At 42.5% G+C, this 17276-nt stretch overlaps 1 long non-coding RNA gene across 2 annotated transcripts in view; it reads left to right on the plus strand.

Annotated features, from left to right (window-relative positions):
• LOC106603548 (uncharacterized) overlaps positions 1-17027 on the plus strand; it is a 101597-nt gene extending 84570 nt beyond the window's left edge. For both annotated transcript variants that reach the window (XR_001328433.2, XR_001328432.2), the window contains exons 4-6: positions 15131-15345; positions 15845-15879; positions 16160-17027. This is a non-coding gene — a long non-coding RNA (uncharacterized lncRNA). The remainder of the gene's footprint in view (positions 1-15130; positions 15346-15844; positions 15880-16159) is intronic.
• Positions 17028-17276: the final 249 nt, after the last annotated feature.

The following is a 17276-nucleotide window of genomic DNA, read 5'->3' on the forward strand; positions in this document are numbered from 1 at the left end:
AGCTGATTGATCACCAGTCCTGTTGTACAGACTGCCGCCTCCTCTCCCTTCCCTCTCTCCCTCACTCCCACCTCCCCTCTGTCATACACAATAGCTATGGATGGGGGTTTGAAATAATTTTACTATTCGGAATAGTGTCATGAATTTTGGTTGGATATCCAGATATTAGAAATACATGTGTTTATTTATTTTTTTACTTACGTTTTTAACCTGAGCACTGCTGCACAAGGTACAGACTGGCACTTTATTGTTACAGCTGCAGAACGGGCCGAGAGAGATGGTAGCGAGCAGACTATAGCTAGCTAGGCTAATTGAGGCCACATGCTGCGCATTCCCCCCAACCCAATTCAGATAAAACTACAGCCTACCTGTTTGTTGCTCTTTGTAGCCTACACCTTCAAATTTCAAGAGGAAGATAATGTAATAATACAAGATTTTTTTTAAACTGTTGGCGTTCTAGGTCTTGATGTTGTTTTGAGCTAAAATCCAAATTTCTGTGTGTGGAGCGCCAGAGTGATTTATCTGAAGGATCTCTGCATTGCAGCAAAGCCGAGACTTGGGGGTTTCGCAGTGAGAATTCAGGGCTCCAGGCATAAGTTACATAAGCAGTCGCTGACAAAAAAATATCAATACAATTTGAAACTCTTACTGTTGAGAGTTATAATAGTATAATACACAAGGTGAAAGTTCGAAATTTGGTTGTGCATCAGCAGTTTTTATATTGTTATATGTCACTCACTGACAGTCACTTAATTAGCCATGTCAGCTAACAATGTTTAGATTGGTAAGTTAGTCTAGCTAGTTATCTAGTCATCATGGCCAAATACCGACAAGGCACACAGGGCACGTGCCCAGGGGCCCTGACCTCCATGGGGCCCACATTGATTTTGTTAGTCACTCTCACTCAGGTATCATCAACATGGCATAAGTCATAGCAAAATGTGTAGAATTGTAAGGTGCAGGGAGCTTTAAAGAAAAAAAATCTCTCCACCCCATGGCAAAATGAGTAGAATTTCAGGAAATTTGCTTTAAAACAGCTCAAATGTATCTCTGCCCCATGCTAAAATAAGTAGAATTTTATGAAATGTGTTATAAAATTGCAACATATTCTTTCTGCCCCATGGCAAAATGTGTAGAATTGCAGGGGGGAAAAAGTTTAAATGTTCATTTTTCTCTCCAAGAGGGGGGCCACTAAAAAATGTTTGCCCACTTGGTGGGGAGGCCCCCCAACCAAATCTCGCTTAGGGCCCCTAAAAAGGCTAGCACATAATCAATCAATGATAAAATTTGCAGTCCCCCTTCTCTGTCGCACAGGGTCGCGACCCTAATCCATCTGGGGTGTTGAGGGTGATAGGTCAGGGTCTCTGAGATTAGGACGAGTCGTCAAGGTCAGATCTCACTCAGATAGAGAAAAAATAACCCATCATCTGTTTTCTTTGTTTTGCTCTATCTTATGACTTAGTTCCATTTGATGTGCCTCGTAACAACACTTTAGTGTTCATTGTATTCTATCAAGCGATGACAGACTGTGCATAAAATAGCCCTTCAAACAATTGTTATTTAAATAACCTCAACTTAAATAAAGATAATTTCATTCATCATCTTATCATCAAATGTGTAAGATGAGTAAGGTCTGTGGTATTTATTCTACCTTGTGATGAGGAGGACAGTGCATCTCGAAGGCTGTGTATAGCAGGAGCTGGACATAAAGAAGTAGTCAACCTATGTGAGACTATACAGTATGTCTTTAACTGACGGGATGGTTTTGCTAAAGGTCCTGCTTTGTTAACTGCAGTGCTGTAGTGTGGATGTTGTATGAAATCATAAGGGGATTGATAGATGGGCTGCTAGAAAGAGAGAAACTAGATAGAATACTTCAGGTTAGGTTAAGCCACTTCACTCCGAAACCTGTCCAAGCAGAAAATCTCACAAACAGCCCTGCCCTGTGATTTCTGTGTCATTTAGTCATTTAGCATGTATATCTATTTAATACTTTTATAAAGCTATTATGCTATTCTTTGTCTGGCCTGACTGGTGAAGTACAGTGCTGTCGGACTGCGTCGTCTGTCTGTGTGCATGCTTCAATGCTTCAGTCACAATATTGTGAAAGTGTCAGGGTTTTTGATTGTGTCTGTGTTCAGTGTTGGTGTCTGTGTCATTCTGTCTGCACTCTGTCTTTCTGTGCCTGTACCTTGTGTGTAGCGGGACTGTGACAGTGTCTGTCTCTGGAATGTTATTTGTGTCAGTTTGCTTGTTGTTTATGTTTTGTCTACGACTGTGTCTGTGGTTGTGTCTGTGTTGTGTGTCAACATGTCTGTGTTGCATATGTACTCTGAGTTGTGTGTCAGTATGTTAGTGTCTCGAGTGTAACAGCATGAGCCACTATAGGGCGTCCTCCTCCTTGGCCAACCCACCAGGCGGCTGGCTGGTTGCAGTGTGTTTGTGCTCCTTAGGAAAGAGAAGGAATTGATCAGCAGAATGGGTGGAACGTGTGCGTCGGCAGAGGCTGTATGGAGGGAGTGAGCGAGAGGGAGGGCTGTCGCTGCAGACTCCCATTGCCGTAGTGTAGTACCACACTCTAGGCGAGTGAGCAGCCACAGACAGGAGTCACAGACAGCCAGATGAGTAGACAGGTAGAGACCTGGGGATGGGGAGAAGAGGAGGGGTGATGGGAATAGGAGTTGGCCAGTGTTTTGGGAGACAAAATGTTTTGGCGTCACCGTTTTCTCCCGATGGCCCTGTTGTCACCGTGGTGTTAGTCTTGGACCTGCGTGGAAAAAAACAGGATAGATGACAGTGTCACGATGCGGCTGAGATCCTGGAGCCTAAGGCGGAGGTGGGGGGTGATGAGATGGAGCTGATGATGCAAGCGGTGAGGGAGGGGGGAGGGGGTGGAGAGGCGTCCCACCTCACTGACCTACGTCTGGCTCAGCCACCGTGGTCTCAGCATCTCCCTTTCTGATTTTCTTTTCCTTTGCTTTCTTTATGCCTGCTCTTTTTTTTTATCCTTTTCTTCCTCATCCTCCACTCAAAGATGGATGACAAAGGCATAGTCGGCACAGAGACGGAGGATTGTGCGAGGCGCCGGGCAACAAAGACAGCACTTGCGTTTCCGGAAGCTTCCGCTTTGCTCTGTGTTCCCCTGAGTGAGACATCTATCGATCTAATTATTAGTGGGAGGAGTTATGGGGGTATAGGGTACAAATGACATTTGGTTGCAATGTGGTGCGTTGTTAAGATTCATGACAGGGCAGTTTGCTTTCTATCATGACAATGATGATTGTGTGTCTCTGGTTACCACAGCCTGTGACTGTACTCTGTGTGTGTCTGAACTCTGTCTGTGATGAGAGGACTGAAGATGACAATGTGGCTGCTCTCGCTTGGCACTGTGGCGGTGACAACTTATTTCTGTACCGTGTGGAGCTCGCCGCCATGGCAGTGGGTGCAAGGGGAGGGGGAGGGACAGTTAGCATTAGAGAAAGCAGTGTGTGTGTGTGTGGGGGGGGGGGTAAGCGTTGCAGTCTGTAGCAGGGAGTGGGGGGAAGCACTGTGAGAGCTCTGCACGAGACAACTTTATTTCAATTTTTTTTTACCCTGATTAGTATTGGTTTTTACCTGCCACTTCCGCGAAGCGGGTCAACCAAGAGTGGCGGTGTCGTGTAAAGATATATTTTCTTATTATTTAATTTCTGACTGAGGTTATCCACAGACCGGGGGGGGTCTCTGGTCCCCCCAGTGGTGGAACACCTCAGACTGGGGTTGTCAGGCGGCTCTCCTCCCTGGCGGTGGTGTGGTGGTCAGCAGCGGTTAGTGCAGGCAAGGTTTCGGAGGGTCCTGTGCAGTGGCCAGCACTGGGTCCAGCCATCCCGAGGGGGAGAGGGAGATGTAGACTGATGATCTGCCTGCATGTCGACGCTCAGAGGACAAAGAGGCGAGATGGCTGCCTGGCTAGGGGGGCTTTCCTCTGCCAGCACAAAGGCTAGTTAGCACAGAGCACAGCATAGCAGGGAATGCTGGCTCGCCTGTCTATGGCTAGCTCTGGCTTCTGCGCCGCGACAGGGGAAATTAAGGTCTGACCATCTCCAGCAAGCCTTATTCCTCTTTTTTGCCCTCTTCATTTTCTCTCATGTCATTCATCTTTGTCTCTGCCATTATTGTCTTGTTGTGCTGTGGTGTTACCGTTTACTGTGTTTGTGGCGTGTATTCTGGTAGGTCTATGTCTATGCCCATCTTTGTGTGCTGAGCCTTCAGCTCATCTCTAACTCCAGCTCTCTGAAATGAAGGGATAAGTAATCTGCAGTGAAGGAGGGGAAAAGGGGGACATTTTTTCTCCTGCTTCGTCCACAGCGGACGACTGTTGTTTGACGGAGCCAGTCGGCACATTACCCAAGCAGTCAGACTGGACCGGACACTGGGCAGACAGACACGCGGAGGTGGTTTTGGGTCAGGATGGAGAGGGAGGCACCTAGGGGTGGTGGTAGTGAGAGATAGAGTACGACTGAGAGCGGTGCCATGCTGCTCACCCCCACGTCCGGCCAACTGGTTGACTGACTGACTGTGTGCGGCTCCTCAGTGCCGGGACCCTGTTGTACTTCTCCTGCTCCCTGAGACCCTAACTTGTGAGCTCTCTCCATGAAAAATCACGGGTTAGGCTCTTGGGACGCGGGCGGAGGGCACGAGCGACTACAGTGGCAAACCCAATGTGCCTGCCAAGGGTGGAGTCGGGATGGAACAGCTGCTGACAGCAATGTTACACACATCAGGATGTATGGGGAAAGGGAGGAAGGGGAGACAGGGAGAGATAGAGGGGATGAGGAAGGGGGACCGAAAGAGAGCATTGTTGGTAGTGGAATGAAAATGTGTAGTTGTTTTTTAATTAACTTATTGACTATTACTATTGAGTTAGCCCTCACTCACATCCCTGTGTTTAATGTATGATCATCCATACATGGCAAAGAATAGAGGTAGATGTTATACTATGCATGCCTGTGTGGCTTAGCAAATGTAAAGACAATGGTTGATAACAAAGTTGTGTTTTATCCATAGCGTCGAGGAATCATAAAGGCCAACGTATGTCACCACAGTAATGTAATTTAACACAATGCCCGTCGGTCGATCCGTTCTATCATGGTACTCGGCCAAGATGTCGCATTGAACTGGTTTTCTCCATCTTGCTTGTGTGAATAACAGTTAAACTGCTGTGGACAAACATGCACCGACAACCATGTAGCTCCATGAAGCGCACGTTTGGCATTTGCTTTTCCATGTATGTTTCCATATGAAATTGTTGCCGTAAATGTAAGACCCAACATTTCTTCAAGCCACCACACCATACTCGACTAGCAAACCAACTAGATGGCATGACAAAGTCAATATTTTTTGATCAGCATCAAATCAGATACACATTGCATCTACAGTACCTACTTTATTTATTCGCACCAATGCTGCTTGGGCCAGTTTGAAACTTGGTATTTTACTGTTACACTACCCTGTTTCAAATATGGTGGCAGCATACAGCAGGCACACCTCATATCAAATCATTCAATAGTCAATCATTTCTCAGAATCTTTTTACTACATTTTATTGATTTAATCTTATTCATGGGTACTTATGAATATTACATTTTCCCAGAAAAATGCAAAACTTTCATTTTATTATTTAAGTGATGGCACTAAATGCACTTAAGCATTAATTCCGTACTTTAATAAGTGTGTGTGTGTGTGTGTGTGTGTGTGTGTGTATATATATATATATATATATCTTAAAGTTAATATGTCAATTATGTATGACGGAATCTGAAAGTATACTTTAATTTCACCATCCCTATAACTGCTTTATGATTTTAATCTAAATGGATGCAAATAACTTCCCCTGAAGACACAATTACATTTTAATGACCTGAACCCAGCAAACCTGAAGTTAGGAATAACAATTGCTCTTCTATTGCAAACATTTGTTTTCATTAATTACTCTACTATATTTGCACTGTAAATGATACACTATATGGATTTATAGTACATATTTGTTCGGCACAGAAACATTGTTTACCTATGTAAATAGTTTACCATATGGTTTTCCAAATTGGTTATATTTATTAACATACATTTTACATAGAGATCTACAAGATGTGTGGAAACTAGGTGATGTTCAAGCAGTTTAATATGTGGTGCTTAAATATTTGTCATGTTTCAAATATGTGTAAATGCTTCTTAAAAACCTTATATAATCTCAAATTATCGACTTCAATAAAGTCCAGGCCCCAAGTTTCTCTGAAATCCATCTTAATTCAGGGAGTGAGAAGATGTCAGATAGGATGTAAAATGGGAACACATGATTTGTTGTCATACAAAATCAATCTGAACTTTTGACCAAGACAATACCATTACAAATTCACCCTGATCTGGACTGTTAGAAATTTACCGTCACAGCTGACCTCATTTTTAAACTTTCTGCTTTTCCCAAGGCAGCTAGCTTTTTTATATAAAAAAAACTAATTTCTGCTCAATGACCCACATTAGAAATGCAGTTTCAAAACAATAGATTTTCTCTCTATGACCCCCCCTCCCTCGCCCCCTCTCTGTCTTTCTCTTTTCTCTCTCTCTCTCTTACTAATTATGTTTTTTCCTATCTATTCCCCATTTGGTGTTCATAGTGAACAATGCCGATGCCAACTAATCAGTCTGTGTCTGTGCCACAGAGCCCCCAGCAATAGCTGAAAGAGTGAGTGCCATGCCCCAATGAATACCAAGCAGCCAGGCACGGTGCGGCGATCTCCTAGCAGTCAGACACGGCGCAGCGAGTGCAGAACTGGTGCCCACAAAACAGCCAGACAGTTTTATTAGGATGTGTCTGACACGCAGCGAAGCCTGGCAGTCAGGGAGGCAGCTAGCGCTCGCAGGAAGTCCACTGATAAAATGGTCAATGCATCAATGCATTTCGCTACACTCGCAATAACATCTGCTAACCATGTGTATGTGACCAATAAAATTTGATTTGATTTGATGCAGTGCTAGACTGCTAGCTCCCCTAAAATGAACAAAGCAGGCTGGCTGCTCTGCACTGCTCAGCCCATATCGTCATCTGAAGGAAGCAATAAATATTACAGTCACATCATCTCAGCAACCCTCAGGGCTTTAGCCTCTAACACTGTTCAATACGGAATAGCCTAGACAAACTATTTTACAATGAGAAACTGGTCCAAATTATATGGATTTATTTCGCATTGAAATGCCTTAAAGTAGCCTACATGGCTGAGTCTGAAGGGAAAATACGACAATATGGAGCGAATCCCAAAATAGTGTAAAAGAGAATTCTGGATATTACTTTTGCGAATTATAACTTAGGTTCTCTTCTTCCTGTGTTGAGTGGATTCTACAACATGAGAAGAGGAATAGACAGACACATTGCAATAAATGAATAGCTCAAACATGGCAGGTTTCAGAGATGTAGTGTAAAGTCTATGTAAATTGAGAGGTAATTCACAATTCAAACAATTAACTCTCCCTCTTCTAAAGGGTGTGTTGATATGGTAAAGGTTGATGAACTCTGATAGAGAACTGTTTGTATAGTCTGCAGAAAGAAAATGAACAAAGATAACAAGACATTGAAAATAAGCAAGGAAAAACAGTGCCGAACAATAAAAAATCAAAAACCTAATCTTTTGGAACTTTATTTGTATTATTAGACATCGGCAACGAATCATCCAATTGTTTTCTCATATTTATTTCAATAATTTATGCCAAAAAATGTGATATCCTAATTCATTCATTTCAAACAAAGACCGACAAGGTACAGTAGGACAGATGCTATTACTATGATCTGCCTCTTGTCTGAAGCTGGTTTTGATTTTATATCATGAGATTATATCTTGAACCACTGTGGAGGTGGGTCCTCAGGTTAAGACATAGTAAGAGATAAACATACAGTCTTGTCATTTCTCCCATTGATCATCGGCAACAGTAGTTCTATATTTCATTATTATGTCATGTATCAAAATCCCCTCTTACCATTTTGCCATATAGAGTAATTAAACCATATTACATTTTGGCTATATGGATTGGAATTGGACGTATTAGGAGAACAATATTTGTGTATTCAGTGGGACATTTTATACAGCATTCAGACTCTTTGGCTCGGAAAAAATGTGCTTGATTGATACTGCAACCAGCCGTGGATTAACCCAGGTTCCAGATGATTCTAGATTAAAGTCCATTCGCCAACGGACCCAGGGTGTGTGAAGATTGCATTCCATTCTAAAGAGGTGTGTGTGCATGCATCCGTCCGTCCGCCCGCCAGATGGGCCGGACCATCGTTTAATGGTGGTGGGCTGGTTGAAATTGACAAAATCATTCAAATATATACAGTGCCTTGAGAAAGTATTCACACCCCTTGACTTATTCCACATTTTGTTGTGTTACAGCCTGAATTCAACATTTATGAAATAATTAAACTACACACAATTCCCCAAAATGACAATGTGAAAACATGTTTTTAGAAATGTTTACCTTATTTATTGAAAATGAAATGATTCACACCATTGAGTCAATACATGTTAGAACCACCTTTAGCAGTGATTATAGCTGTGAGTCTTTCTGGGTAAGTCTCTAAGAGCTTTGCAAACATGGATTGTACAATATTTCTTTATTATTTTCAAAATTCTTCAAGCTCTGTCAAATTGGTTGTTGATCATTGCTAGACAACCATTTTCAAGTTTTGCTATATATTTTCAAAGCAGATTTATGTCAAAACTGTAACTCGCCACTCAGGAACATTCACTGTCTTCTTGGTAAGCAACTCCAGTGTAGATTTTGCCTTGTGTTTTAGGTTATTGTCCTGCTGAAAGGTGAATTCACCTCCCAGTGCCTGGTGGAAAGCAGACTGAACCTCTAGGATTTTGCCTGTGCTTAGCTCCATTCTGTTTCTTTTTTATCCTGAAAAACTCCCCAGTCCTTAATGACTACAAGCATACCCATAACATGATGCAGCCACAACTATGCTTGACAATATGGAGAGGGGTACTCAGTAGTGTGTTGTATTGGATTTGCCCCAAACATAACACTTTGTATTCAGGACAAAAAGTTAATTTCTTTGCCACATTTTTTGCAGCATTACTTTAGTGCCTTGTTGCAAACAGGATGCATGTTGTGGAATATTTTTTATTCTGTACAGGCTTCCTTCTTTTCACTCAGTTAGGTTAGTATTGTGGAGTAACTACAAAGTTATTGATCCATCCTCAGTTTTCTTCTATCACAGCCATGAAACTCTGTTTTAAAGTCACAATTGGCCTCATGGTGAAATTCTTGAATGGTTTCCTTCCTCTCTGGCAACTGAGTTAGGAAGGACTCCTGTATCTTTGTAGTAACTGGATGTATTGATACACCAGCCAAAGTGTAATTAATAACTTCACCATGCACAAAGGCATATTCAATATGTTTTTTTACCCATCTACCAATAGGTGACCTTCTTTGCGAGGCATTGGGAAACCTCCCTGGTCTTTGTGGTTGAATCTGTGTTTGAAATTCACTGTTCAACTGAGAGACCTTAAAGATAATTGTATGTGTTGGGTACAGAGATGTTAAACAAAAATCATGTTCAACACTATTATTGCACACAGAGTGAGTCCATGCAACTTGTTAAACACATTCTTTACTCATGAACTTATTTAATATTACCATAACAAAGGGGTTGAATACTTATTGACTCAACACATTTCAGCTTTTCATTTTTTATTAATTTGTAAAAATTTTGAAAAACATAATTCCACATTGACATTATGGGGTATTGTGTGTCTGCCAGTGTCAAAAAATATAAATGTATCCATTTTAAATTCAGGCTGTAAGACAAAATGTGGGAAAAAGTCAAGGGGTGTGAATACTTTCTGAAGGCACAGTTTTTTTTGAATGACTTTTGCGGTCTTTATCTGTTTTCCTAATGATCTATTTTGATGCATTTGGCTGACCAGTGAGCAACGGCCAGCCCGGTTTTCTGATTGGCTCAGTTGAGGTGGCGCAAATTCACATTCAAAGTCAAACGCTCATCATTAATGAGTGAGACCCTCTCTGACTCTGTCAGTCACTCAGTCAAAACAGAAAAACTGAAAAGTGGTGCCGATTAAGTTAAGGCCGACGCTGCAAAATGTGTGAAATTAACCAATTTATTTGCTAAAAGTTCTGGCTCTGCTGATCCGAGTGCTCTGTCTGTGAGAAATTACAGATCAGCTGCAGTGGTGCAGTCGAGGTAGGAAAAAAACTGAGAAAGGCACACTGACACAGATCATGCCTACTACTGCCAGTTAGGCCTAATATTGTGGCAGTATATTGTATGAAATATATTTCATAACTACTATAGTAGGCTAATTAGGGAAGGGAGATTTTGGGGAACATTTAGACACTAGGCTATTTTCAATATGGCCTAAAGATTGGCTTTTATAACACATAGTTAAGGCAATAGCTATCTACTAGACATTTATACAGTGCTTTATACTAATCACAAGTCATCATGTATTACAATAAAGGTCAATTCGGGGACTGTCTTTGTGTTTTTAATTGTTTTATCAATGTTTATTCTCTTCTAAATCTGTCTATTCAGCCCAGCAAGTGGGTTTATGAGCTGTACAGTAGTACAGCTCATAAGAAGTGACTTTGGTGCTGGATTACCGCACGGCAAGCGGTACTGATGCACCAAGTCTGGAACCAACAGGGCCCTGAACATCTTTTACCCCCAAGCTATAAGACTGCTTAATACACTGAACAAAAATATAAAGGCAACATGCCACAATTTCAAAGGTTTTATTAAGTTATAGTTCATATAAGGAAATCAGTCAATTGAAATAAATTCAATAGGCCCTAATCTATGGATTTCACATGACTGGGAATAAAGATATGCATCTGTTGGCCACAGATACCTTAAAAAAATGTAGGGCGTGGATCAGAAAACCAGTCAGTATCTGGTGGGACCACCATTTGCCTCAAGCGCGACACATCTACTTCGCCTAGAATTAATCAGGGTGTTGATTGTGGGATGTTGTCCCATTCCTCTTCAATGCATGTGCTAAGTTGCTGGACATTGGAGGGAACTGGAACACGCTGTTGTACACATCAATCCAGAGCATCCCAAACATGCTCAATGGGTGACATATATGGTGAGTAGGCAGGCCATGGAAGAACTGGGACATTTTCAGCTTCCATGAATTGTCTACAGATCCTTGCAACATGAGGCCGTTCATTATCATGCTGAAACATGAGGTGATGGCGGCGGATGAATGGCATGACAATGTGCCTCAGGATCTCATCACGGTATTGCTGTGCATTCAAATTGCCATCGATAAAATACAATTGTGTTTGTTGTCTATAGCTTATGCCTGCCCATACCCTAACCCCTCCGCCACCATGGGGCATTCTGTTCACAACGTTGATGTCAGCAAACCACTTGCCCACATGACGCCATACACATCTGTCCGATACACCAGTCTCAACGTCAACAGTGAAGAGGCGACTCCGGGATGCTGGCCTTCTAGGCAGAGTTCCTCTGTCCAGTGTCTGTGTTCTTTTGCCCATCTTAATTTTTTCTGTTTATTGGCCAGTCTGAGGTATGGCTTTTTCTTTGCAACTCTGCCTAGAAGGCCAGCATCCCGGAGTCGCCTGTTCACTGTTGATGTTGAGACTGGTGTTTTGCGGGTACTATTGAATGAAGCTGCCAGCTGAGGACTTGTGAGGCGTCTGTTTCTCAAACCTGACACTCTAATGTACTTGTCCTCTTGCTCAGTTGTGCAACGGGGCCTCCCACTCCTCTTTCTATTCTGGTTAGAGACAGTTTGCGCTGTTTTGTGAAGGGAGTAGGACACAGCGTTGTACGACATCTTCAGTTCCTTGACAATTTCTCACATGGAATAGCCTTCATTTCTCAGAACAAGAATAGACTGACGAGTTTCAGAAGAAAGTACTTTGTTTCTGGCCATTTTGAGCCTGTAATCGAACCCACAAATGCTGATGCTCCAGATACTCAGCTAGTCTAAAGAAGGCCAGTTTTATTGCTTCTTTAAACAGAACAACAGTTTTCAGCTGTGCTAACATAATTGCAAAACAGTTTTCTAATGATCAATTAGCCTTTTTAAAATGATAAACTTGGATTAGCTAACACAACGTGCCATTGGAACACAGGAGTGATGGTTGCAGATAATAGGCCTCTGTACACCTATGTAGATATTCCATAAAATCATCAGCCGTTTCCATTTACAACAGTAACAATGCTACACTGTATTTCTGATCAATTTGATGTTATTTTAATGGGGAAAAAATCCTTTCTTTCAAAAACAAGGGCATTTCTAAGTGACCGCAAACTTTCAAACTGTAGTGTATGTTTATATATATATATATATGTATATATGTGGTATTAAGGATTAATAAATGGTGAGTAAATGGTTTGTAAATGCCTTAGAAATACCTTATAAATTAGTTTATTATGGACACTTAAAATAGAGTGTTACCCTAGGATGTTGCTGGGCCCAGCACAGGCAGTGTGGTCCCCGGGTCTTCTGGTCCCAGTGATGCTAGTCTTAGCACGTTGTATTTGTCTTAAACATGAGCTGGTTAAAAAAGGAGGACCATGTTTCAGGGGTCACTGGTACAGTAAAAGTTGAGATGCTGTACAATAGTTAGCTATGTTATGTGTCAGTAGCATTACTGCCTTTGTGTGTAAGTCACGGTGATGTGGGCTGGTGTGGCTGAAATGCCAGAGCAGAATTTTTGTCCAAGTCCGCCTGTGTGTGTGATGCTCAGCGCTTCACATTTGTGTGTGATAAAATGTAATAAGGGCAGATTAAAGGCCGGCTCGCACATTTCAAATGGACAGAGTTGACACAGAAATCTGATGGATTTAAAGGGATTTTTGGGGTTTTGTTTTCTACCATTGATTGTCAGGCATTGTTGTGCCTTGTGAGTTGCAGCTCAGCAGATCTCTCATCTCCGGTAGATGGGGGAGCAGCAGGTGTGTGAGTGCGTGGTGGTGGTGGGGGGCTGACGATGTCTGTGTTTCCAGACACTGCAGCAGGAGGCCAGACAGTCACCTGAAAACACACAAAATCACACAAATGACAACTTTCGTTCCCCGAAAAAACCATCCAAATTCAAATCTAATTTTCTATTTTAATCCAATTTAGGGGAATGCAGTGCTTTAGACCAGGGTTTCCCAACCCTCTCCTGCCTCCCAGACGTTTCACATTTTGGTTTTAACCCTTAACTGGCACACCTGTTTCAATTATTCAACTAATCATTAATCCTTTAACTAATTGAATCAGGTGTGCCAGTTTAGGGTTAAAACAAAAAATAAGGAGACGGTTCGGAAACCCTGATTTAGACAATATACGTGCAGCCCTTTACACCAGTGTTTCCCATACTCAGTCCTTGGGCCTCCAAGGGGTGCACATATTGGGGTTTTCCCTGGCACTACACAGATTATTCAGATAGTCAACTCATTATCAAGCTTTGATTATTTGAATCAGCTGTGTAGTGCTAGGGCAAAAAACCCAATGTGCACCCAGGGGGGACCCAGGACCGAGTTTAGGAAACTCTGCTTTAGACAATATAACCATGGCACCAAAATATACAGGGCCAAGTTTTACCTTTTATGCTCAGGGCAGCAATGCCCAGGGATACACTCCACTGCAGTAAGTTGAACAGTGGAAGGACAGTATCTACCTCTTCCTGACCTGAGACATCGTTTCAACCGTAGGTATGGGGATGGAGTATAGAGACACTGAACAGTGCATGACCATTAGCATGTCCACTGGTATGCACTTTGTGTGTGCCTAAGTATGTGTGTGTTTGTTTGTATGTGTACTGCATGTGTGAGTGCATGTCTATGTGCGTGTCATGTGTATTCTATCTGTGTACGTGCATTCTAACGGCCCATGATGGTGTTCTAGCTGAGTACTACTCCCTCCCTCTTCCACCCCCTCTCCATTCCCCCGTTCCTCCCTCCCTCCTCCCCACATCCACGGTTACCTCCCGTCTCACTCTGATCTGCAAATCACTTCGTCTGAGTCGTTGCCACGGAAACGTGGTATCTTGCTGCCAGCTTGCTGGAGTTATTGAACCGCAACTGGCTGGGATAATTAGGATCTGTCTTGCAGGTTGGGTTTCAACTGGCTGGGACTTGAATGTGACCTACAGCTGGCCTGGCTGTGTCGCCACAGGCAAATGCTTTTAACCCATTGGTTGGTTGGCCAACAGCTACTTGGACCAATTAATGAATGTATCTTTTACCTGGCAAGGACATGCCCAGTCAGAGACTGTAGACCGAGTCACAGAAACTGCACACAGACCTGCACAAACACATTTACACACACACTCAAATACTGCATACTGGCTCCCTTGTGTCACTGCTGAAAGCGATCATGACAGAGGGCATTTGTTGTGTGTCCTCGAGTGCACTGCACTGCCCAACCAATGCATAGGTGGTCACATGGACACAATCTGTGTAGTCATATTTCACACTGAGTGGTTATGATGTGAATTACTATGCCTGAATGTTTGTGTGACTCAGATATATGAATCCCCGGTATAGTCCTGAAATGTTTCTCCTCTTGTCATTGTTAACATGATTAACATACTTTTTTCCTTGTAATTTTTCTGCTGTCACTAATTGCCCCCCCTTCTCTCTATGTGTCTGCTCACTCACAGGTAAGACCAAATCACAGTCACTGTAACACTGAGGTCTGCCATCTGCCATCTCCAAATCTGTTACATTTGGAGAAATTAGTCTCCGTGTTTTCATTTAACTTTCTTCCTGTTTTGGTCCACATGGCGCATTGGCTCGCCATGAGTCAGTAGAAATGTCAGGCGTGCTGGCTGCTTCTCTACCTGACAGACAGATAGCCTGGAGCAGGGTAATTAGCCAGAGTCGTTTGGGGCTAGCTGGTAGCACTGCTCTGCAGATCTAGATTCCCACTGTGCAGAGGGAGACACCATACAACCTTTCAGTCTGTCCTGTCCTACTGTAGTCACTTCAAACACTGGTGTATATCCCTCCCCCCTTTTTCTCTCTCTCCCTCTTTCTATTTTTTCTTGTTTCTCTATTTCTATTTCCCTCTCACTCTCTTTTTCTCTCTCTGCCTCCCTCTCTCTTCCCCCAGAGCAAAGAGGAGGAGGAGGTAGCGGAGGTGTAGGGGAGGGGGTGGCAGAAGGGAGGCCGTTCCTCAGACGGAGCAGGGCGCTCTCTTTTCGTCTCCCCTCATCATTGGTATGCAGTGACTGTTTCCCAGGCGACAGGGCCACTGGGTTGGGGCTAAACTGACTGCAGGAGGAGAGTCAGGTCTACAGAGTAAATGAGAGGAGAGCAAGACAGCAGGTAAGGGTAATGAGAACAGGCAGAGAGAGGGAGGGAGGAGGACAAGAGAAAGGCGGAAGGGAAGCTAGATGTCCCAAGGGGCTTTGGGGGTGAGGCACCGCCTGACCCCTCACACTCCGTACACTGTCCAGGCCCACACACATACACACACACATATTAATGCTTAAACACCCGACCAGATACATTATGTTCAAGTGCACATCATGTATCCAAAAAGCAATAACATATGAGTTAGGCTAATGTTTTTGTTTTGCAAGAACTTTTATGACTATATAGTGATAATGTAATGTTTCTTGAGATGCGTGCATAAGATTTCCTCAAATATTTATATTTTATTATGTTATTCCATAAAACAATCATCTTTAAAAAATATATATATATATTTGAATATTGTTGTAAAGAAAGCAAATGATGGAATTCAAATAGTGTAAAATGTCATTACAAATAAAAAGTGTGAAAATAAACTGATGAATATTACACGTCTGTCTTTTATTTCTAGGGATCCCTACAGCCTACAGGATAAGTTCAACCCAGGTGATATATAAGAAACCTCACATAGTGTTATAACAATTTGATTTCCACTTCTCTAGTAAAGTTTTTATTCCCTGCTCATGTATTGGTTGAGTAGGCATTGGTTGGTGGAGGTGAATTAGCAACAAATATCCTAGGTTCACTGTGTGTGTGTGTGTGTGTGTGTGTGTGTGTGTGTGTGTGTGTGTGTGTGTGTGTGTGTGTGTGTGTGTGTGTGTGTGTGTGTGTGTGTGTGTGTGTGTGTGTGTGTGTGTGTGTGTGTGTGTGTGTGTGTGTGGCATAGCCAGACTGTGCTTGGGGAGCACTGGGGCCACACTGCATATATCATCCATCATTGGCCCAGGGGCTGCTGGGAAGGCAGCAGACAGCTCCTCGGCTTTGACGACGGGAGCTGCATCCTAATTCTCCAACTCGGATCGCTCGGAACACTCACTCTCTACGCTCCTCCCCCGCCACCCAGGACGGAAAATCGTTAACCCTGCAATCTGGGAACAAAGCACAGAGCTTAGCCAGTCCACCAGAGCCTGCTGCTAGCATCATCTCTATTACTCTTCATATTTAACAATGTCTTACAGATCACACATTCAATGAGAATTGTGTTGTTACTGAGGTGAAAGATAAGAATTTTAAAATCAGTAATAATGTGAAGCCATGGTCATAAATGTCCTTTAGATGGATTATTATTATACTGTATTGCATACGTCCTAAACTTCTAATTGTTAATAGCATGCATATAGTCCAGATGTTCTAAGATACTCAGAAGACGCTATTCAGTAATTTAGGGCCCTCTTTATACAAAGTTGTACAGTTCATTTGCCTTGGTATAGTATTCCTATACATACAAGACAAAGGCCTTGTATGTATTACAAGACAAAAAAGGCAAACCTATGTTTACATTTATAGGCTACCGCTTCAATGTGTCATGAACATGTCACATCGTGAGGTAACCAATTAATCAAATCATTCATGAATAACATGAAATCTCAAAATGTATCCTACTGTAAAAGTTCTGAAGCAGTTTGTTATATTTCATCTACCTCACAAAGTATGCAGGTAACATTAACGACATTATACAGTTCTTGTTCTTCAGGCTGTTGATTAATTTTTATGAATAATTGTTTAATTTCTTTGATAAACAATTTCCATTTGAATTCTCCTCCCTGGCTCTCCACTGAGGATGGTGGACTCTTTAATTCCTTTGCTCGTGGTGGGTGAGAGAGAGTTAACAGAGCACTTCTGCAGTCTGTTTTTCTATCGCTGGAAAATCAGTTGAACCACAGCTCCGAAATGTTGTTCTGAACTCAAAAGACCCTCCTGAACTAGCAGGCTGGGGAATCAAATCCTGCTACACACAAAGGCCACTTTGATTTCTGATGAGTAAAACAAACACCCTGCTTGTA

This window comes from Salmo salar, chromosome ssa04 (genome assembly GCF_905237065.1).
Source record: "Salmo salar chromosome ssa04, Ssal_v3.1, whole genome shotgun sequence".
In the NCBI taxonomy this organism is placed as follows: domain Eukaryota; kingdom Metazoa; phylum Chordata; class Actinopteri; order Salmoniformes; family Salmonidae; genus Salmo; species Salmo salar.